At 37.5% G+C, this 24,936-nt stretch overlaps 1 long non-coding RNA gene across 4 annotated transcripts in view; it reads left to right on the forward strand.

Annotated features, from left to right (window-relative positions):
* Positions 1 to 24,936, forward strand: part of LOC147355011 (uncharacterized) — a 55,879-nt gene that overhangs the window by 22,390 nt on the left and 8,553 nt on the right. For 2 of the 4 annotated variants that reach the window (XR_015144147.1, XR_015144143.1), the window contains 3 exons: positions 3,036 to 3,160; positions 18,826 to 18,895; positions 21,227 to 21,599. This is a non-coding gene — a long non-coding RNA (uncharacterized LOC147355011). Of the gene's footprint in view, positions 1 to 3,035; positions 3,161 to 18,825; positions 18,896 to 21,226; positions 21,600 to 24,936 lie in introns of those variants that run through there. The other 2 variants (XR_015144145.1, XR_015144144.1) reach the window with 2 other exon arrangements.

Here is a 24,936-nt window from a genome sequence, read left to right on the forward strand (position 1 = left end):
TCTTAGTTTAACATGAAATGCTTTCATATACAGAGTAATTAAGCATTAAATATTAAATTAAAATGGAATACGTTTTGAGAAAATACAAATATGGGTGTGAAACAGAAATGAAAATCTCATCATCAGTAGTAGAAAACAAATCATCATATCAAATTAACAAGTAAAAATAGCAGAATGCTTCTATTTTAAACCCAACTTGAGTCTCTTGTAAGATTTGGGTGGTTGGGTTGAGTTTGGGCGTAATGGCTTCCTCACGTGTATGTTTTTGCTGGTGGCTTAGTATCTCCAGACCATGGATGGATTTCCGTCTGGAAAGAACATCAGTCTTGAGTTAGAGGATCAAGCAGACTGAGGGAGGCAGGAAAAATAAGAGAGATTCAGACAGACAGACGCTGGTGGAAAGGGGAGCTTGCTTCTCATTACTCAATGTCTGAATCCAGGATTAAGCTATTCTATTGTTTTCTGTTTTAGACCACGATGGTCTTCATAAATTTAAGACATATGTAGCAATTCTTTTGTAGTCTCTCAGAAATATACAGCTAAAAGTTTTTAATCACCCCCAGGGAAGTTTTAGAAAAGTTCCTGTGTAGTTTTCACATCATGTTGGTCAGTTAACAGGGCATCTCAAATTGGGGAGCATTTCAGTGGATGGTGAGGGGCCCCAAAACCAATCCAAATGTTTTATCATTTGTCTGACTTTGATTCAATAGAGACAATCTGTATCTATGCTCTGAGTAAGAAAGTCATGTCTTAGGAGTCCTCCCAAATGCATTTGTACTGCAGAGTCCTTGTTCACTGCAGCCACACATCTGTGATGTATCCATTTAGCTTTGTAACTTAGAGAGTGGCTGAGATGTCACTCAGGAGTGGCGATGACCACCTAGCAAGAGAAACAATGCAAATGTTCCTGGGGAGACTGAGTGGAGACAAAAGCAGCTCTACCTTCCTGGGGGTCCTGGGAGCAAGAGAATAACTTGGGGATGTATTTCAAATTAAGAACTTTACCCGTGGAAAACTTACCTATTCTTCCTGGTTGGATGCACTGATGTGACCTTGACTCTCTGCCCTGTCCCTTCTTTTCACTGTTTTCCTCTTGGTCATTCTCTCCAAATTTTCTAGCCTATGAAATAAAATCCTACCATCTTGACACCCATTAATTCTCTGGTGCTTTTTGACACCCAGAATCTATGCTATGAGGGACATTAGTGTCTGATGTCATCCTCACCGGTGAGCCTGTCTTTTGTCCCTTTGAATCTCACCTTTTGTAGATTAAGTGTTTTCTATTTGTACAATGGGCTTCCCAGTTGGCACAGTGGTAAAGAATCTATCTGCCAATGCAGGAGACACAGGAGATGCCGGTTGGATCCATGGGTTGGGAAGATCTCCTGGAGTAGCAAATGGCAAGTAACTCCAGTATTCTTGCCTAGGAAAATTCCATGGACAGAGGAGTCTGTTGGGCTTCAGCCCGCAAGGTTGCAAAGAGTTGGACGCCACTGAGCATGCATGCGGTAGCATGTGTGCAATGCAATAAACACAGAATTTGCTAATGCTGCTATTTTGTTAGATCTCTTGTCACTCAGAAGAGCGTAAAACAATAGGATTTTACGACTTGGGAGGCTATAAATCCAAACTGCATTTCTTTGTGCTTCATTTGGATAAAAATAAGTGAATATGTGTGGCTTGTCTGTGCAGTGGTTTGTGGTGAATATTGTCTTTACTATAAACATATGCTCTCTCTTTGAGTGTATGAGAAGGCATAAATAATTTCTCAACAGATAGAATGCTGTTTCAGCTTTTACTATACCTTTTTTTGATAACTAACCTATTGTTTTAAGACAAGGAAACTAGCGGGTCTGTTTGGAAAGACATTTTCACAAACATTGCTCTTGGGAGTGTAAATTGGTACAAAATTTATGGAGGGCTGTTCAACAATATATTTTAAAAGCCTTAGAAAAGCTCATACTCTTTGAACTCAATAATTTCACTGTTTTGAATTTATTCTAAAGAGAAAAAAGTCACAAATATGCAGAAAGATTTATATTCCAGGATTTTTCGTGTCAGAGTTAATAACAGTAAAACATTATATACCCTTTCTATTCCCAACAATTTAGAATGATTAAATTATGGTATACATATATATAATGAAATACACTAATGCATTTAAAGTCCTATTTATATATAAAAGGCTCAAAAGAACAACCAACTCATAATAATTATTTCTTGGTATTATTTCAGAACATTTTATTTCTTTTGTTAAATTTTTATTTATTTTACAACTTTTTCTGCCTTGAGCATTTAATAATTTTAAAATAAGGAATATAGTATATGCTGTGCTGTGCTTAGTTGCTTAGTCATGTCCAATTCTTTGAGACCCCATGGGCTGTAGCCCACCAGGCTCCTCTGTCCGTGGGGATTCTCCAGGCAAAAATACTGGAGTGAGTTGCCATGCCCTCCTCCAGGGGATCTTCCGAACCCAGGGATCCAACCCAGGTCTCCCACATTGCAGGTGGATTTTTTACCATCTGAGCCACCGGGGAAGCCCAAGAATACTGGAGTAGGTAGCCTATCCCTTCTCCAAGGGAACTTCCCTACCCAGGAAACCGGGGTCTCCTGCGTTTCAGGCAGATTCTTTACCAGCTGAGCTACCAGGGAAGCCCATATACGTATACTATGGGCTTCCCTGGTAGTTCATTATTACATGGGCTTCCCTGGTAGCTCAGACAGTAAGGCGTCTGCCTACAATGCGGGAGACCCAGGTTCGATCCCTGGGTCAGGAAGATCCCTTGGAGAAGGAAAGGGCAACCCACTCCACTATTCAACCCACTCCACTATTCATGCCTGGAAAATCCCATGGACCGAGGAGCCTGGTGGGCTACAATCTATGGGGTTGCAGAGTCGGACACGACTGAGTAACTTCACTTCATATTATTACATTGAACAATTAACTTTATTTCTAACTTGAATTTCTTAGGAACTGATTGTTATCTTTTTGATTATCTAAAACCTTTGTTTCTTTTCTTTCTTCATCCCTGAAGCTCTGCTCCTGTTGATTTCCCTACCTACTAGCCCAGTGATTTGAAGTGAATGAGAGGAGAAGAGGAAGCAGACTGATAAGACCTTCTTATAAGCTGGATTTGAATATAGCTTTTATTAATGACAGGTAAGAGAATCTTTTCTTTTAGTAATGGATTTTTTTTTTTAACAAATCGTTTTTGTAGAGGTCATTTAAACGTTGAGATTATTTGAGAACCAGCAGCAGAGTTTCCGAAGGGCTTCTTACTCTTTGTCCTAAAAGAGAAGTAAAACAGAGCATATGTGGGCAGGAAATCAAAGTGGTGTCCTCCTGGGCCAGGGTCGCCCCAGAGAGGGGCCCTGAGGAGAGGAGCTATTGACCTGACACAAAGCACTCAGAGTTTTGCTTGCGTTTCCCTTAGTCTCTTTTTCCTGTACCCTACTCTCTTCTGAAAGTTTCTCAGTCACATTCTGGGTATGTTGAATATTTAAAATGTTTCAGCTAGAGCATACTGAGTGAGAATTCCTTCAGCAACTGCTTCATGTAACGAGGATGACCGTGAGCCTGATAATTAAATCCATGTGTTTGGTAGAAAGGACCATGTCTGTATTGTATATGTTCTACTCGCTAGGCACATAGATATTTCTGTTCCTATCATCTTAAATAGACCACAGCATGGGCCTTTTCATGCTTGGTTATTGGGTGTGAACAATGGAAAATGCAGTATAAGAGATTACTCAAGGGCTCATGCTTCCTGGAATTGGCTTTTTGTCTTTTAAAATGTTTCCTGGTTAAAAACTTTTATTTTACTGACCTTTATGAAGGCTGAAATAAGTTGTTTTGTGTCCAGTTGTTTAGCCCACAGGTAGTCATGGTTAATTGCTGCAGAGCTCAAAGCCCAAATTGTTTTATTAACGTTGGAAAGTTTGAAATTAAAGTCTTACAACTCCTATCTCCTTCCCCACCACTCTATTCAGTCATGATTGCATCCAATCTGTGCTGGAAGAACAAACTTGTAGACATTTGTAGGAATATGAAATTATCCTAGGAAAGGCACTCTGATCCACCAAGACCCATTCAGGTAACATCTTTAAAAATGCGTTGGCTACTATGTTAGATTGTCCTATGTGTCCACTCAGGAATTTTGATGTCTTATTTTCTTTTTCTAATTATAGAAGTAAGTATTAGAAAACACATACAGGTTTTAAAATAGAAAATTAGAAATGCATGCTATTCCTAAGCATAAGGTAAATTTTGTTAGCATTTTGTTGTATTTTTGCCAGTCCTTTTTCCTCTGCATGTCTGTATATTTAGCATAGTTAAAATCCTTAAGCATTGCATTTTGATTTTTTCATAAACAATAGTTTATGATCATCTCCCTTAGCATTAAAAACCTTCAGAAATATATTCTTTATTTATAATATTTGATCAAGAATCTCAAGTATATCCTCTCCTTTCTGGACATTTTGGGTGTTCATAGCTGTTAATTGTATAAATAATGATGTATTGAACATCTTGTGCATACATTTTTGCTCATACACTTAGCTAATGTTTTAGGACAGATTTTTAGAAGTGGAATTACTGAATCAAGTGATACATTTAAAAAATTTTAAATTCATATTGTCTCAGATACTTCTAAAATCAGATTTATAAAAATCAGATTTATTTGCTAAGAAATGATGAGGATGAAAGTGGAAAGATTGTGATTGTTAAACCAGAAAAATGTAGACTTTGTTCTAAGTTCCTGATTAGATGTAGGGTCCAGATGCTTGGCAATGTCCCTTCAGGTCTCTGTGCCTTGATTTCCTCATCATAATAAATTGTTAAATAATACCACTCTTTTTCTTATTGCCCTTTTAGAAAACTTTAAAGTAGACTGATTGACAAGAGTTTTTAAAATATTTTGAACATTTAAAAAGGGATATGGAGGAACCAGCGATGACAGTCTGGTTGTTTACTTCGTGTTTGTGAACCAGAATCAGATGTTTGGACCTCCGTGTCTTAGAGGTTTGGCCAGGAAAGCAGGAGACAATGAGACTGGCCAAGGCAGCATTTACTGTTTGGTATAATTTCAAAGGTATGCTAAGAGAAAGAGCTCAGCCAAGAATTTATGACTCGGTCAGAGGCAAAGTTGAGAGCTATCACCTGCTTCAAGGAGGAGAGCTTTGGATGAGTTCATATATATGCATGGCACACTGCTGCAGTCTAACTTTATGACTTTTAATGACTCCGACCACCTAATCACTTGTGAAAGGATGTGCTGGAGTTTGCCTTCACTCAGCCTGACAAGGTGATGGGAGGCATATATCTTCCTTACATGAAAACACTTGTCAGTTGCATCATATTTGGTAAGACGAGCACCAATGTCACCTTGGGGGGAAGAAAAGTAACTCAGCTGACATCCAATGCATATGAGTTTCCAATATGCTGCAACATAGCCTAATTTCAAGTGAAATATGCAAATACACCCTATTTTGTCTGTAGTTTTTATTTTCCTGATGCTTTCTCTAAGTGCCACATCTTCTGCTGATGGAAACATTGTGTAACTTCTTCTGAGCTGATGCATATTTAAATACGCAAGGCGAAGAATTTTCAGCCTTTGAGTGGAAGCAACATGGCAAACCAAATGCAAATCTCTGTCACCTGTTCCTGTTTGGTTTGTTTTCTATTTTATTTTGGTGCTTGGGATGCACTTATATAACCAGTTCATGTTAGTCCAAACTGCTGAATTTTAGACTTTTCATGGGTCAGTCAAGTGAAGTTGGCTTATTAGCTACGCGGGCAGCAGAGAGATAACTGAGTGTGTTTGGTAAAGAGGAACAGATAAAGAAGTTGAGTCACAAAACACATGTCTCTTTCCTGATTCTTTCATAAACTTTAAAGAATATTAAAGTGTTTTGTAACCCTAATGGTTTTGGTTTCTAAATGACTTCTTCATTGGGGCAGCATAACCAAAGAAGTCTAGGTATAAATGCCTCCAAGGGGCCAATATTATGGGTCAGGTGAATGTCCTGAATCATAATAGTGGGTCTGATGACTTTCCTAAAGAAAGGAAAAGGTTAAATTGAAAACAAGACTGCTGTTGAAAAGGCTTCAGTGCAAGCTTTGTCCATAACAAAAGAGAGCCATTAAGGTATTTTAGTGTGACTGCTGTGTTGATTGCTAGAACACTGTCCCATAGGAAACTAAACAGCTCTTTGCACACTTTGCAGACTTTCCCTAATAAAACGCCCCTGTTTTATAAGAGGATAGGTGTTCTGTTTTGGAAGACAGATCTGCAACAGAGTTTAATTTGCGTTTTCCAGGTTATTGGTAAATGACTTAAGTCCAAGATCCCATAGTGTGCTTTTTTCTAACCATGCATACATTTATTATAGTTAGCATTTTCTAATAATAAGTCAGTCAACTGTGCAAGTACAATGGTCGAGGGTTCCATTTTATTTCATATATAGATTTCCTTCAGTAGCTGTTAGCTGCATTTATTCAATCATTCCTAGGGGGCTAGAGTGGATTCTTTTTCCAACTGATTTGTGCAGTAAGATTCTGCCTATTGTGATAGCCAAAATTGTGAATGGTTTGCTCATAAATGTGGAGCAAACCAAGGAGTTGCTTTCAATTTGGTATTACTTTATTTAGATTTTACTGTTTCACACCATGGAGGAATGGAGACCAAGGGGATGTGATGAGCCAAATTGTCTTCCCACCCAAGAAACAAAGACAGTCTCATCATCTGAATCTGATTCTTCGTCTGAGTCTATCCACTGCAAATCAAAACAGTTGATGGTTACTTTATATAGTTTTTGGGAGGTCGTAGAATAAAGAGTCAATTGCCTCCAACTGTCTCCATGGCAGCCTAAGAGAAACACGCAGGCAGTGATATGGTGTAGTTACCTTTACAATGCTATACATCCAGAGAGAGAGAGAGTTCTTGTACACTCGGGGGGAAAAAAAATGTCACGTCTAGAATCGGATAGCCCATGGTGACACACTGTCCTTGCAAATAAGTAGGTACAAATTCCATTCAATTTTCCACTATAACTCAACAAGGGACAAAATATGACTTTGTGGCCATCCACAAAAATACGTTTTTCTTAAAACCACTTATCAAAACATGTGAAGGAAAGCCACATAGTTTACCATGTTAATAAAAACATAACTCTTTTGGACAGGTAAGCTGTGTCAAAAAATTTTCATTTTAAGTTTCAAACCTTTGTTCCTTCCTCAACTCAACATTCACGACTATGTGACACTATTTTTTCTTTTTTCCCATTTATTTTGCAAAAGTTGGTGAAAGCTGTGTTCCAGCGATCATCCAATTATGAGTTTGATTTTTTAAAAATTAGTCATTTGAACAAAATAAGCAAGCATGACTATAAATCTGAAATGAAATAGATGTTAGGAAAAGCACTTTCTCCTATCACACAATTGTCTCTTACGAGATAGCTAGGGAAAATGATCTCCTTTTAGCATTTATTATTGTATAGCTCCTTCCACAATTGATCCATTGGTTATAGGTTTCCTGCTCTTGCTATTGTTCGGTGGGGAAGAGGCAAACAAAGGGAACGCACTGAATTGTCATGTGACTATTTGGGATAGTCACGAGCAACATTTTCTTCTTGTATGAAACAATAACATTTAAATTTTGTGGTTATGTATCATGAGTGTCTGACAGCAGAAACCATTGTGATTGGCAGGCAGTAGATTAAATTTATGGGTTTTAGGCATTTTTTTTTTTCTTAATAAGGATACCTTGAGAGAGTCCAAGGGAAATGAAAGTCAGTTTTGTCATCTCGCACAGATTTCAAAGGCAGGGGGCTACACCAGGGCTTGAAAGGTCTATATTACACTGCGGCTGTCTAGCCATACTTGACAATGAGACATACTGTATTTGCTCACGGTGCTGGAGTTTATCATGCAAGAAGAGTAATTATATTTGAATTGTGTCAGCCAGCCACCCTAAAATGAAGGAACGTCAACGAATGTTGCTCCAAGGAGAAGCAGATGATTAGTTATAATTATACTCAGTGTCCAAGAAAAATGCTTCATTCCCTCATTCTGTTGCAAAGAGGAGAGGGCAAAAAAAGAAAAAACCCAACAATTTTTTTTTAGTACTTCTCACTATTAAAAAAAAAAAACACACCTTTTAAGGTGACCATTTATTGTAGAAATTTCAGATAAGCGCTCTGGTGTGACCATTTAACTATCTGAGGACTTGCTTGGTCTGTGCACAATTTTCTAGCTTTTAAAAACATAGTGTGTAATACATCTCCTAGATTTTTCTTCCTTATCATATGTAGACAATCTCCTAATGGGGGAAATGTTACACAATAGAAGTCAAATTTCTTAATTCATCTAACTGTGGTTTCTCATCTGCATAGCGCCAAGACATAAAATATGGCTTTATAGCCATTTATAAATTTGATGATTTGATTTATAATTCTTGTCAAATGAATGGTTTGTTTGAGATGATAGGATGAATACTCTGGAGTGTTGATGGCTTTTTGGGTGTTTTTGTCAGTGAATGGTTACGTACACTTAGCTTTTAAGTCCTAAGAATACACATTTTGAAGTTTACACCTGGAGACGTTCAGACTTTTCAGCTGATGCATTTTGTTGCATATTCTCTTTTATTGTGTAGTGTTTCAGATCTAGGTTAGAGTGATGGTTTGGTGGGTATTAGTTTGTCGGTCACCTCTAGAGTGGTTGATTTTTGTGACTTCCTATGTGTAACTTTTTTGGGGTAAAATTCTCACTTTAGTAATTTTTTGATAATGTTGAGATGATGAGATGGTTGATGGGCTTGGATTTTCTCTCAAGTGATTTATTATTATACTTACGAGAATGGGCTTCATTTACAATTATTGACATTTTGTGTGGTTTCAGTAACTTCCCAAGACATTCTCATGAAACCAATGTTAGAAGTAATGGTAAGATGAGTAGAAATAATGGATTTAAAAAGGGGTGATATTTCCAAAATGTATTTGCTGAGAAGTCAAATTAGTACCAGCTATTTTTACATATTATTTAATGTAGCCTCCTTAGCAGTGAAGATATAGGTGGTCAGAACATTTTAAATATTACTTCTGTTATCTAAGTAATACAGTTTGGTTAACTGTTATGGATCACTCAGAATGGTTTTGAGTAGTTTAACACAATATTTCACTTTTCATAGAATTTAGCAGACTCTTATCAGACAATCGGAGAAGGCGATAGCACCCCACTCCAGTACTCTTGCCTGGAAAATCCCATGGATGGAGGAGCCTGGTAGGCTGCAGTCCATGGGGTCCCAAAGAGTCGGACACGACTGAGCGACTCCACTTTCACTTTTCACTTTCCTGCATTGGAGAAGGAAATGGCAAGCCACTCCAGTGTTCTTGCCTGGAGAATCCCAGGGACGGGGGAGCCTGGTGGGCTGCCGTCTATGGGGTCACACAGAGTCGGACACGACTGAAGCGACTTAGCAGTATCAGACAATATGTAACATAACTATGTCTGATTCATGTAAAGTGATTTGGGACATGACACAGTCTTCATACAGAGCAAACTCCACTATTTCACCTCAGTGAAACAGCTAGATCACTGACACAGAATTTCATGTATATTTATACACATATAAATTGCTCCTCTTCGCGGCTGCTCAACTCATACACACCACACGTAGCACAGTCGTGAAGCTGTTGTCTGGTGTGCCTGTTCCCGGTGGTGGAGGCCATCTTCATGATAACCCTGATTCCCTAAGTCACAGCCCAGTGTGCCCTGTGAGCACTGGTGCTTCAGTGAACTCTTTAGATGGATTTTCCTTACTGTTATTTTCTTTTTTTCATGTGTTTCTGTGTAATCAGACCCATAAATAGATTTGCCAAATAACAAATTTTCGGTATAAAAATGTTAAAATTTTCAAATTGTACTTGACGTATATATTATAGCTTAAGAATGTCACCAATCTATAATCATTTTTACAAATCATTTTCTTTCCCTTTATATGAAATTTAAGTTTTAGATGTGGCTGGTTGTTTAGGTATGTTGGTTTATCCCACTACCCAGTGTCAATAACTATGGCTCTGAAGTCCTTTGTGCTTTTTTTGTCAAGGACACAGAACTGAGTCAATCATGGCCCTCATTCATAGCCTACTATGCTGTATATTGGCTGGCACAAGCCTCTCTTTAAAAAAAAAAAAAATCATTCACTTGACTGTGCTAGGTCTTAGTTGCAGCATGCAAGATCTTAAGTTGCAACCTGCAAACTCTTAATGGGGCATGTGGGATCTAGTTCCCTGACTAAGGATTGAACCCAGGCCCTCTGTATTGGGAGTATTGAGTCCTAATGACTGAATCACCAGGGGAGTCCCACAAGCCTCTCTTTTGTTTCATTCTGTTTTCCAACCTGTTTCCTAGTCTCCAGTGCTGTTCTCTTTCCTGATAGAGTCTCCTTCAATGTACTTAATGTCACATTCTTGCAATTCTTGTCATGTATATGTATCTTGAATTGTTTTGTGTCTTGTGTATTTTGTATTGTTTTGAGTATGTTTTAAGTATATAAATGATATTATGCTATAAATATCACTCAATTTCTTGCTGGAAAAACGAAGCATTATGCTTTTGAGCTACTTCTGTGTTGCTAAATGTAAATCCGACTCATGAATCCTGCCTTTGACTTCATACTCATGGGGTGCACAGTGGATACTTTGCCATTCCTGGGGATGGATATTGTGTTTCCTCCTTTATTTGCAATAATCAACATGTTTCTGTGAATATCCTTAGGCATATTCCCTTGCGGACTTGTGAAGGTATATATTCAGGATTGCTGGGTTGGTGGGCCTGTGTCATTTCCTTTTGACAAAACCTTTCCATCTAAATTTTGCACAATGAATAAGCAAATGCTGGTTTGCTTCTGGGATCACCCAGAACTTCCCACACCCTCACTTGCTTAAACTTTAAAATCAAGTTAACAGATATTTTTTTGGAAGGAAAAATTTGACCCTATTTTTTTCTTTTACATTGGCTAATCAGAAGCTGTATAAAAAATGCCTCCAAGTACTTATCAGTTTTTTAAACTTAGAAACAAAAATGATGGGTCTTTGTATTAAATTGTGTAAAATGTTTATTCTAGCATTGTAATCAGTAAGCCTGATTTTACAAGTGGAATGTTTATTTATTTATTTTTTTTGATGATTCTACATTTACTTAGATGACTGGTAGAACCGCTTTAATTATATATCAACCATTTGAATACATTTCTTTACTATCTTGCCCCCTCATATAGTAAACAAGGAGCAAAAGAATGTCCAGGGTACTTAGTTGTGCTGTGTGTGTGCCTGAGATTTTTCATTCTCTGGCTAGCTTGTCTTTATCAGAATTTATTCCTTACTTTATGCCCAAATTCTGTCACCCAAATTAAAACAGAAGTCCCAAATGAGAACTCCAGAAAGGAAGTAAAATTGATGTTAGATGAATATTATTTGCTGACTACTTTCGTCAAGCCCTGCTGCCCAAAGAACCCTTATTTCAGTGAGTCCTAGGCTGCTTTGCAGGGCATCTTTTGTTTCCTGGTAATGGAGACCTTATACAAGTTATCTTTCCATCCAAGTAGAAGGGTCTGTTTATATGGGAGAAGCAGTGACTAACTGGAAAGCTAACTGAAACTTTGTTGTCAGTGTCTTATGGGAAAATGTATACATTTATGAAATGCCTCTGTATGCATGCTCAGTTGCTGAGTCCTGTTTGACTCTTTGTGACCCCATGGACTGTAGCCCACCAGGCTCCCCAGTCCATGGGATTTCCCATGCAAAAATACTGTAGTGGTTTTCCATTTCTTCTCCAGTGAAATGACTTTACATGCTGTTTATTTCATGCTTCATTTTCCTGTCTTTCCAGTATATCTGTGTCCCAAATATCAAGAATTACAATACACATGTAATTTTTTTTTTCTTTGTAATTTTTTCTTTTGTATAATTTTTCCTTTCTAATTAAAGGAAAATGTGCTATTTAACTTGGTCATAAGAGAGCTCTTATCTAGTTATTTAGATAAAACCTAAGTGACCACTTCTTAATTTAGGCAATTTGGTTATAATTTCAAACAATGTAATTTTTTTTTACCTTAGGCATTCTGTTATATTGTTAGCCCTCCACCCTAACTTTATGTATGGTATAGAGACAGTAATTTCTTTTTATATTTCCCTCGTAACTTTTCTTAGTGTGCTTTGAAAAATTAGATGATGTGACCTGACATGACTCACTGATGTAAGATTTATTGAAACCCTCTTTTAAAAACAAATATTTTAGAGGCTTCCACAGCAATAACCATAATAAAACTCCAATTTTTTACTTTCAGTGCACATATTTTAGTGATTCCTTATACTCTTATTTGAAATCCAGCATACGTTGAGGCTGGGCGTGGTTATTAATTCATTAGGGAATGGTGGATCCACTCTTCGGCTCTTCTCCCTTCCTTTGGTCCTGGGAGCCAAGGAGGGAGAGGAGGAGGGATGGGGGTGGAGGAGGAGGAAAGACAGTGAAGGGAAGAGGGAGACAGGGAGACAGATCCTGAGAGGGAGACGATGACATTAGAGGTGACATATAGCTATCCTGAGCTTCCTCAGTCTGAGGGCAGAATAATGAAGGGTTTCCCTGCCTTCTACAGCCCGAGGACAACCCTATGGCCACCGCACCTTTTCTAATCCCATTTTCTGTGTGCTGCATGTCATAATCTGTAAGGCACTGGTTCCAAGTGAAAACACCGAATCCAAACAGTGACTGGCTCTTGTATTTATTTGCACTTTAAAACTACAGTGTGTGGGAAAACTTACTCCTTAGGAAAAAAAAAAAAAAAAAGTAGGAGGGCTGCAGCCAAACACCTCTGGGAATATGTTGCCACTACAGTGGTCACTGGACCCAGCAAGCCTTCAGATCTCAGTTCTGTGATTTACAGCAGCATTTCACCAGGGAGAGAAAAGTGTGTGTCTCTTTAAAACTTTTTGTTGAAATCTCCCCTCTTTGGATTATCTTTATTTCTTGCAGTTGAGGGTCCCATGTAACAATAAACAGTTGTCCTGGAGACTGGCTGACCCTAAGTACCCCACTGTCTACAGAAACATGGAAGGCTAGAGCAAAAAGATTCTGAGTGGAAAAAAGGCAGGATAGTTTTCCCAGATGCAGGGAGCTGGGAGGAAACAGGTCAAAAGCAGCAGGGTTATATCCTGCGTGTTGTTTTGGACACGAAGACCAATGGTAATAACCAGGAAGAAGAACCTGTACGCAGAGCACACTGAAATAGCCACTTAGTGACTTTCTTTGCCAGCCTGGTGAGTAGAGCAGTCACTAGATGAAGCGACTCTCATTCTGTAAGATATGAATGTATGCCATGTATTTATGGTATCAGTGTGTGGAAAGGCTGTGTGTACTTTTTTAAAGGTATGAATAGCATTTGTAAACTTCCTGGGAATGAGAGGCCAAGAGGGCCAGATAGGAACCAGAGTGAGGAGATGATTCATTAGCCTGACAATAGGGCGGGTGGGCAAAGAGCATGGAAACGGGAAAACAGGCAGGTTTCTGGGACTAGCACGCTTGTCGGCCTGTCTGTTGTGAGTGTTCTAACCAGAACTTAAGAAAGAAGCTATTTTAAAAAGCCTAATTGGGCTCCTTTACAAATATCGATTAATCATTATAGTACCAAATATCTTGCTGATATAGAAAGCATGTGATTATGGTTGAAAAAAATCATTATTTTGAACTGGAGTCATTCTAATTCTACAGGCAATACACGCACTGTTTTACTCATTCAAAACTTGGCTATTTGAGATGTGTTAAAAACATATAAGAACATTTTATTATGAAATTGCACTTACTTTTTACAAATATAAAACAAAAACAACAATCCATTGGGAGCTAGTTTAGCCTGCTATAAATAGGCTGTGACTATTGATCAATAATATCAGCTATATTTTAATAAAATAGTTAAAATACTAAAAAAAGCTGCTGGAGGAGTGATGTTTAAATGGATATTAATTTAGTTTTTAAAATTCTCTTTCTTCTGTTGACATTCTTTCATTTGCTTGTGGCCAACTCAGGTCATTTCTTTGTTCACTTTCTAGGATTACAAATTTATTCATGTAATTATGTAAAAATTCAAAAAGAAAATATTTAGTTTAGTTTTGGTTTTGATAGGATTTCTTGGCTGAAGATTAGAGATTAACTTTAAAATCCACAAATGCATACTAAACATTTTACAGTAATTAAGCCTATTGGAGCAGTAATAGGAGGCCTTCAATAAAAAAATATGAATTAAGGATATGGAGAAAAAAAAATTGCCGAGCCAACCAGGGACATCTACTAATTTGGTAAAAAATGCTGTTTGTTAGAATTCTCTAAATGTACCATTTGGTTTTGGGGACATCGTTATTATTAGATCTGACATATCAACTCAGAGGAAGAATGACGAGGTCATCCTTATCCTTAAGAAAACCATTTTTTAATCAGCATTTTCTTTTACTCAAATTATAATTCAGCTTTCATATCTAATAGAATTTACATTTACTAGTTCCCACTTGAATATCATTATTTTTGCCCTTTTCTATCTGGTAGTTATTTATAAGGAAAACACAACAGCATTACAAAGAGATCATTTCAGGTCATGTATTATTGTTTGTTTTTAATGGAACTTTGGTTCATTTAGTATATCCTCATTTCAGAAGAATTAATGATACTCTGATGTGTAAATAAGCAGGATCATTTGTATGCTTTCCTAAGCTCATTTCCTATTTTTAAAATGATAATATTCTGGTGAGGTCTCTAGTCACTTCATCTCAGAATGATGTGAATACTGTAATAGGCATACTTTTATCATTTCTGGTAAATTATGGATGCAGACTTTGGTTTCATTCCAACACTGTCATACTAGCCACATGATTTTGGACAATTCACTTAATATTATCAGACTTCAGATTTCTTACGTCTAAAGTGCAGTCAGAGGAAGAGGCACTACAAAATCCTTTTTCAATTCCAAAATTTTATGATACAGAAAGAATCCCCATGAACTTAACTGAGTACTGTATAGAAAATGATAGTTAACCATAATAGCATGATTGAATCAAATTGAACTTTTTTGTTTTTTAGGCTCTCAGAAGTATTGTTGAAAAGAAAATTGAGTTATCTTTGATGATTCTGGCCATTTCATTTGGTGTTGCTTCATATGATCTGATACTTGGTTAAAAGCAAAAAGATATACTGATCAGTAGATTGGAGTGATTTAGAAAATAATATCACACTTTTATTAATGAGGAATCTACTGGTTGCAAGTGAGAGAACTCCAATTCAGATTTACTTAAGCAACGTACAGGGAATATTCTGGAATCTGTAGTCATCCATCCAAGAATGGATCTACTTATGTATACTTAAGTATATGTATATAAGATATATAAGATATACTTATGTTTATAAGATAGATTCAGGGTTTCTAGTAGCCTCCTTAGAGCTTTGTTTCTCTATCCCTTTGCCCTATTTTCCTATTGATTTATTGCTTGGACAGGCAGGGCTTCAACCTAAGAGCAAAGGAAGTCCCAAGAATATATTCTTTTGAATTTTGGTTAAAAGGAAGAAAGACTGTCTCAATCCAGGCAACCACTCTGACCAGCTTTCATCAGGTCAGGTATTCATCCAATCACTGTGGTTGGGTTAGGGATGGAGTATTTTGATTGGCCAGCTGTGAGTCATAGGATCATCCCTTGGCCACAGGCAAGTCACTCCATCCAAATCACAAGAAACTGGCTTTCCAATGGAGAGTAGGGTTCTATTATTAGAATCGTGGTGGATGCGCAGAAAAAACACCACAAAGTCCCAAATCTAACACAAGTCTTAGAATGGACGTTTTTTTGGCAGCTGAAAAGTTTTAACCAAAAAGATAAATTGGCAACACACTTGGAAAATATTAACAATAACAACCAGTAGCTGAATGGCTTCTACTCTTTCTTTAAACCATTCAGTCAGACACATGTCAAGACCCTTCTTGATCAATTTAAAGTTGATCTACCCAAAGATTCAGAACTTTGCTTTATTCATGCATTTACTTCATTCTTTTAATAATTTATAGTGGTGAAGCTTTGCATTTCTCCAGGGTACCCAAGATGGGCACCTTAATTTTCTTGCTTGTCAACATTTACATATTTCTAATATGGCTGCTCCATTCCTATTTATATGATAGAGCTGAATTTGAAATGGTTTTTAGGATTTTTTTTTTTTATTAAAGAACAAGATGTCTTCTTTTCTTATGTGACCAAATGTGATTTAAACTTTCCATTTGACACCCATTCTGATTGAATTTTATTCTGAATCACAGGAATATATTGAGTCCCATGTTGTATAGAAGTCCATGCAACATTTACTTTTGTCATTTATCAGAAAAACATAGAGACTGGGGGACAAGTGTCACTTAATTTATTATCAATTTTTAATAATTAGAACTATATATCTTTTGATTGGTAAAAAGCTTTATTTAACAATCCATATAATTAGACTAAAAATAACTTGCTGGTGCTATATCACTAGGTAATGATCAAGCCAACCAGTGGAGAAGAAAGAACATGTACTTTGGCAACAGATAGAGCTGGTTCTAAACCCAGCTCTTCCAATTACTGGTTCTCTGGTTCTAGGCAAGTGACTTAATATCCTGTGCCTCATCCTTATTACAAAATGGGGAGTCATAATCCTTCTTCACAAGATTCTATCAATGTAAAAATGAGTCTAGGTGTCAATGCCTAGCATACTGCTAAAAATTTAATAAATACACTTCAGTTTTTTCCTTCCTTACTGTTACTTCCTTCATTTATTTCCCCTCTTTTCCTCCTTTTTTCCTTTAAAAAAAAAAATCTAGCTTAACCATCATAGATTCACCCTTTGTCACTTATTTTAATTAAAGAATCAGTTCAGTTCAGTTCAGTCGCTCAGTTGTGTCTGACTCTTTGCGACGCTATGAACCGCAGCACACCAGGCCTCCCTGTCCATCACCAACTCCCGGAGTTTACCCAAACTCATGTCCATTGAGTCAGTGATGCCATCTAACTATCTCATCCTCTGTCATCTTCTCTTCCTGACCTCAGTCTTTCCCAACATCAGGGTCTTTTCAAATGAGTCAGCTCTTTGCATCAGGTGGCCAAAATATCGGAGTTTCAGCTTCAACATCAGTTCTTCTAGTGAACACCCAGGACTGATTTCCTTTAGGATGGACTGGTTGGATCTCCTTGCAGTCCAAGGGACTCTGAAGAGTCTTCTGCAACACCACAGTTCAAAAGCATCAGTTCTTCAGCGCTCACTTTCTCTATAGTCCAACTCTCACATCCATCCAGGACCACTGGAAAAACCATAGCCTTGACTAGACGGACCTTTGTTGACAAAGTAATGTCTCTGGTTTTTAATATGCAGTCTAGGTGGGTCATAACTTTCCTTATAAGGAGTAAGTGTCTTTTAATTTCATGGCTGCAATCACCATCTTTAATTGAAATATGATTGATTAAATACCAATTTACTTAAGAGGGAAAAAACCCGTAGCTGATAACAAATATGCAGATGTTTCTTTATGATAAATTAGGAATAATTTGGTTTGAATCATGTGCTCTCAAGTGACTTCTTATTTTTCCCTGGACAGGAAAGTAGTCAAACAATTATTTTATTGATAAATCTTTACAAACTAATGACTAATTATATGTTCATAGTCTAATCTAAGTGAAGGAAGAGTGAAAAAGAGTCTAGTAATCTAGGAAAATGCTGGAAGTCTTAAATAAATACATTTTAGCCTTGCTGTCTTTGAATTCTTTCTATACAATTTGATGCTTGAAAAAGCAACAAGAAATTACAGAAGAGAATAAGTCTGTATATCTTGGCACTAGAAATGGAAATAATCCTTACAAAGATAGTGTTCTACTAATGGACTCAACCCTGATGTATAATGAATGCAAGAGTATATTTAGTCCCCACTACACAGTAGTGAGTTGCTTTTTTAAAAAATCCTTTTTGTCAATAATGGATAGTGTCTTTTTTTTTTTTAATTATTGTTAAAAAGGTAATGATTTGTCCTGAATCTTTTCTTTGATATAGGAAGAAAAAGCAGCTTTTTTTTTTTCCTTCCTGAAAGACTTTAAAAAAATGAGATTTCAAATAATGTATTTTTACAGATTACAAAAAGTTACTGACTTTTAAACAATTAAGCAGAACAAAGGCAAGTTCAAATGAGTTGTCTTCCATGGAAAAATGACATTAGCTTGCTAGACAATGGCATCAAAGTCAGGCATCTATTAAGGAGATTGAAACTCAACAATTGTCCCCTGCTAGGCCGTGGGTAGGAACTGGACATTGGGGTTTTAATTGCTGTTTTGTTCTAGGTCATGCCTTGCTCTTCCAATTAAATCTGGTGTAAAGAATCCCGGTTCTTCTTGCTTTTGATCACCTAATAGAAAGAAGCCCATGTTCCTCAGGGAAATAACTGGGCAGTGTGAATCAATCTTTCTCTCTCTCTCCCCTCAGTAAAATCTAATTTTAGTGTAATGATAGCAAATCAAATGTAAAAACGGAATAGAATTGGTGTTCACTTCTCTGTGCCTCATTATTGCAGTCAATGCACAGTTTTTAACCAGCAAGGGGAAAAGAGTTGATTTAATCTTAACAGTTTGAAATGTACATATAGGGAGAAAAAATCAGGTGGAAATAAATGTTAAGTGCAGAAAGCACCTGGATTATTTAGCCCCAGCCCCTGCAGTTGAGTAAAAATAATAATTTGGAAAAAGTCTTAAGTTTTCAAATTTGTAACCTACTTCTTCTAATCCTAGGATTTTACTTATGTGGACTCTCAGTGGGCAGAAATACCAGCATCAAGACAGTTGCAGACTACCGTAGCAGGTAAAAAGTGTTCGTAAATAACCCTAAACTCATAAATTATTATAAAAAGAGTTATAGAGACAAGCTTTCAGAGCTCAGAGAAAGGAGAGATGATTTCTATTGGAATATGAAGCAGGAGACAGTGAGGATTAGAAAGACCAAAAGAAGGATATTCAAGAAACTGATGATCTTTAAGCAAAACTGTGGGCTTCCCTGGTGGCTTAGACTGCAAAGAATCTGCCTGCCAATGCGGGAGACCCAATTTCAATCCTTGGATTGGAAAGATCCCCCGAAGAAGGGAATAGCAACCCACTCCAATATTCTTGTCTGGAGAATTCCATGGACATAGGAGCCTCGCAGGCTACAGTCCATGGGGTCACAAAGAGTCAGACACGATTGAGTGACTAGCACTTTCACAAGCAAAACTTTGAAGATTAGCAAAGATTTAAAAGAAAACAGAATTTCAGATACAATGTAATACATTAGAGATACTGGGCTGTGAGAAAAATTATGAGTGTAATTGAATTAATTTAAATGATTTCTGACCATTTTTGTAGATGCTGTGCATGTTTTTACAGAGTAAAGTTAAAACTTTCTATGTATGTGAATTTGTGTCAGTGGGTAGGGGTTTTAGAAGCCAGTATATGGATCTGATTATCAGAGTCTATTCTAGTTTTTATCTTCATGAGGAATTTTAATCTCTGCTTGTTCCAATCCTTTGCCAACTAAAACTCCAGCCATGATGGCTCCCACTCTGAGATTAAGCAAGCTGATGTTATAAAATTGGTGTGCCTAGGAAGGTGTACACTTAGAAGTATTCTTACCATGTGGCCTATAAATGACTAATTTATTTAAGCTGATATCATTTAAATGCTATTTGTAAGTGATTTCATATCCAGAAAAAAATGACATCAATTATCATAAACACTTAGCACATAATTCTTCTTTCTCCATTTCAACCCTAAGACATCACAGTTTGCCCAAATAAATATTTGGTGAGTCCTAAGAGGTTGGAGTTTGGTTTAAAACTTATTACTTAATGGAAATCAGTCCTGAATGTTCATTGGAAGGACTGATGCTGAAGCTGAAGCTCCAATACTTTGGCCACCTGATGCGAAGAATTTTTTCATTGGAAAAAACCCTGATGCTGGGAAAGATTGAAGGCAGGAGGAGAAGGGGACGACAGAAGATGAGATGGTTGGATGGCATCACTGACTCAATAGACATGAGTCTGAGTAAGCTCCGGGAGTTGGTGATGGACAGGGAGGCCTGCATGCTGAATAGGGAGGCCTGCATGCTGTATAGTCCATGGAGTCGCAAAGAGTCTAACATGACTAAATGACTGAACTGAACTGAAGAGGTTGGAGTTTGTTTTAAAACTCGTTACTTACAGATTTTACAAAAATCTCAAGTAACCTAAGCAAATAAATTAATAACATCTTAATGGATTCCCACCCTCCTCCCCACCCAAAAGAATACATCATAGTCCTAGAATAATATTAAGGGTAACTTAATTAGCTTGCTGTTTTTGAAAGAACAAGTAAGGTTCAGATTTGTGGTTCAGAACAAAACGTGGTGTAGTTGAGTTTAATTAGCTAGAGTTTAATTCATTATTTGTGTAATTGAAATTTTATTTGAACAATGTGATAGATAACAGATAATTCTACAAAGGCATGCTGAGTAAAAATGTATTGGCTTACAGCTAGTGTAGCATAGGTGACTTTAAGGTAATTAAGTTCAGAGAGATACAGGTTTCAGCCATGCCCACATTTCCCAATGAGGCTATAGATGTGGACAAATTACTCTTTCAGATCCTCACTTTCCTTAGAGGTTGAATGGGAAGAATAATATTTATTTTGAGAGGTTGTTAAGAATAAATAAAAGAGAGGATGTTAAGTGCCAAGCATATAATCGATACTCTATAATTCATAGATTTTATTAATAGGGCTGTGTATAATTTTCAGAAGGAATTTTGAGACTATCTTGGATCCTTGAGAATATTTGTTGATGTTCTGTGAAAGAAGGAAAAATTCAGAGAAGTCCCTGTTACCAAGAGTGTTGTGAAACCAATTCTCACCCATTTCTGATGACAGAGCAGATTGGAGCATCTCTTGGAAAAAGCCTTAGCCATTTGGTATCTATTGTGATGCTACCGTGGTACAAGAATGCGCTATTTAAAAAGTGTGGGCTAGGAGAACTGAATGCACAGAAAAGGCTTGTGATGACTCAGTGGGAAAGAGGGAGTCCAGAGGAATCAGGAAACAGCTTTCCGGTAAACACTGGAAAAAGGCTAGACACAAGAGAAAATAATTGCCAACCTCCACTGAATTAAAATCTTTCTCCCACTTTCAGCTCCTGTTGACAGCATGACCTAACTCTTTGCAGAAGGCAGCGGCCATAGCAGATGGCGCGGTGACCACCTGGCATATTTGTAGTCAGAAACTGGGAGAGTCTAATTCTGTGGTCAAGATTTTTCAGCTTAAATTTGGGAGTCTGGGTCCTGTGCGCCAAGCCAAGGGATCAAAACACATTCTGATGAAAAGCCTTCCAGAGTCAGCACACTCAAGGAGTTCCACTGAGGCCGGGACCAGTAAATAACACCAACCCCAAGGAGTCACATGAGGCGTGTGATTGCGTCTTCCAGGCGGATGCCATCCTGCCTTCCAGCTTGTGCACAATTCAGACATCTGTATGTGACATATGACAACTATAGCTTTTTGTGTTATTTCTGTTTCCTGTCATCACTTCTTGAGATAAGAGCTTGTCCTTTATTTTAAACAAAGCGAGCATGAGGTGCATATTATCTACCAGCATTTCACAAAGCTGACTGACAGAGACGTGATAGAGACTTACCTAGATAGAGGCATCACAGTAACAGATCCAGAAGATGTTTACACATTTTTGTTGCCATACTCTGGAAGGATCCCACTACCAGATTTGGAAAACATGCAGAAAATATTGGGTGGGCCAAAAAGTTTGTTCAAACGAAAGAACCAACCCAGTACATAACAAAGTTCAAAGGTCAACATTTTTAGGTAATATATATACCTCAAATAAGAAAAAGCTTAAGTAAATTAGTAGAATATTATGCTTCTAATATTATTATACATGTGAAAAATACCAGTGTCTTTCCCATGTGACAAAGATAAGGTACAATATTTGATATACAAGGCAATTACAACAATATGCAAATCAGTCACAAAAACAATGAAGAGAATATGCAAACATCGTAACATTTCTATTGGGTAGTATGCTTATGGGATTTTGTTTTATATTAATTTAAAAATAAAGCAAGGGACATTCCCGGTGGTCTAGCAGTTAAGAATCTGCCTTTCAGTGCAGGGGACTCGGGCTCCATCCCTGAGTCAGGGAACTAAGATCCCACATGCCACGAAGCGACTAAGCTCATGAGTTGCAACTATGGAGCCCTGCGTGCTCTGGAGCTGTGTGCCAACATGGATTCTGCGTACCGCAGTGAAGATTGACACAGCCAAATAAAGAAATAAATATTAAAAGGTAAAGACTTATTTATGCAGGATTTTTTCTTTTAAGATCAATTCTTTACGATGCCTGTGTCTTCTGGAGAACTGTAAAGAGGAAGAGGAGAATTCAGTGCCTTACTGTGAATGAAATACTCTTCAGCTCAAGTTCCCAAGAGTGGGATTTATCTGAAAGTCAGTTATAATTAAATAAAGAACTAGACCTGCTCCAATGACTTTTAAGATTAAAAATAGACAGAAAAAACTTTAAGGCATCAGAAAGTTAAAGATCTCAATCACACCGACTAGATGTTTTATTTATGGCACAGTGTAAAAACAAATTGTATATACTGGAAATGTGTGATCTCTGTCATCTAATATTTCTTGGGGAATTTTGCCTCTTCACCCTCATCTGTGTTTCCAAAATAGAAAGTCTATCCTGATTCCTGGCATTACTTTACTATGCTGATACGGTTCCCCTAATTTATTAAAACAGAAAATGATAGAGAAAATATCAAAAGATTGTGTTTCCTGAGGAATATCCACCAGCTCTTAAGGAAAGTATGCCAAGTCAAAGGTCACAACTAATCAAATACAAAATCTCTTGGTTGATACTTGATGCCCCCAAATATCATAGATATGCAAGGGAACATTTTATCCTTCTGTGCAGATTTATCATACTCATTTTTCATTTAGAATATACACACATGAAAAGTGCTCCTTCTCTGATACTTTTCCAATTAAATAACTTTGAAGACATTTTCTTCTTTTTTCCCTTGCTTTTAAAGAGAGTGGAACCAGGGAACTTTTCCTCTAATCCCTTTGAAGGCACATTTCCAAGAAGCCTAAATTTGTTATTATTCAGTTGCTAAGTCGTGTCTGATTCTTTTTGACTCCAGGGACTGCAATAGGCCAGGCTCCCCTGTCCTTCACTATCTCCTGGAATTTGCTCAGATTCATGTCCATTGAAGCCTAAATATTTAGGCACAAAACTTGAGAATCTGCCTAAATGAAGTCTTGCAAAGAATCATAGGATCCCTTTACTTCGTTTCCCCTACTTTTCTGTGTTTTGGATTAATTCCTAACAGGTTATTAACTCTGGCGTGGTATATAAGGAACTTAGTGTTAGAAATTTCCTTTATTTGGAAGCAACAATCTGAAACCAAAAGACTTGAAATTAGAGTTAGAATCTACTGTATAGCTTAGAGCTTATAGTTAACTATACTGTACCATATACTTAAATATTTGCTAAGAGGGTAAATCTTTTGTTGTGTTCTTATCACACAAAATAATAATAAATAAAGAGGGTGAGAAACTTTTGGGGGTGATGTTTATGCAAAGATTGTGGTGATGATTCATGTGTATATACTTAACTCCATACTCATCATGTTGTATATATTAAATATGTACAGGAAGGAAAAAAAAAAAAAAAAGATCAGAGGCGGTTCAGATGCTAAAGAATCTGCCTGCAATGTTGGAGACCCAGGTTCGATCACTGAGTCAGGAAGATCCCCTGGAGAAGGAAATGGCAAGTCACTCTAGTATTCTTGCCTGGAGAATTCAATGGACAGAGGAGCCTGGTGGGCTATAGTCCATGGGGTTGCAAAGAGTCAGACACAACCGAGTGACTAACATTTTCACTTTCAGAGTGAAAATAAATCAGTTCAGTTCAGTCTCTCAGTTGTGTCCAACTCTTTGTGACCCCATGGACTGCACCATGCCAGGCTTCCCTGTCCATCACCAACTCCTGGAGTTTACTCAAACTCATGTCCATTGAGTCAGTGATGCCATCCAACCATCTCATCCTCTGTCGTCCCCTTCTCCTCCCGCCTTCAATCTTTCCCAGCATCATGGTCTTTTCAAATCAGTCAGTTCTTCACATCAGTGGGCCAAAGTATTGGAGTTTCAGCTTCAGCATCAGTCCTTCCAATGAATATCAGGACTGATTTCCTTCAGGATTGACTGGTTGGATCTCCTTGTAGTCCAAGGGACTCTCAAGAGTCTTTTCCAACACTACAGTTCAAAAGCATCAGTTCTTCAGCACTCAGCTTTCTTTATAGTTCAACTTTCACATCCATACATGACTACTGGAAAAACCATAGCTTTGATTAGAAGGACCTTTGTTGGCAAAGTAATGTCTCTGCTTTTTAATATGCTGTCAGCTCAGAGGTTAAAGAATCTGCCTGGAATGCGGGAGACCTGGGTTTGATCCCTGGGTCAGGAAGATCCCCTGGAGAAGGAAATGGCAACCTATTCCAGTATTCTTGCCTGGAGAATCCCATGGACGGAGGAGCCTGGTGGGCTACACTCCACGGGGTCACAAAGAGTCGGACACGACTGAGCGACTTCACTTTCTACACTTTCTTTTTTTTTTTTTCTAGGTTGGTCATAGTTTGCTTCCAAAGAGCAAACATCTTTTAATTTCATGGCTGCAGTCACCATCTGCAGTGATTTTGAAACCCCCAAAATAAAGTCTGTCACTGTTTCCATTGTTTCCCCATCTATTTGCCATGAAGTGATGGGACACTTCAGAAGACAATAGAAAAGATCAGTAAAACTAAGAACTGATTCTTTGGAAAGATA

The sequence above is a fragment of the Bos grunniens genome, chromosome 17 (genome assembly GCF_055505025.1).
Source record: "Bos grunniens cultivar Pamir isolate PY7600 chromosome 17, Bosgru_T2T1.0, whole genome shotgun sequence".
Classification (NCBI taxonomy): domain Eukaryota; kingdom Metazoa; phylum Chordata; class Mammalia; order Artiodactyla; family Bovidae; genus Bos; species Bos grunniens.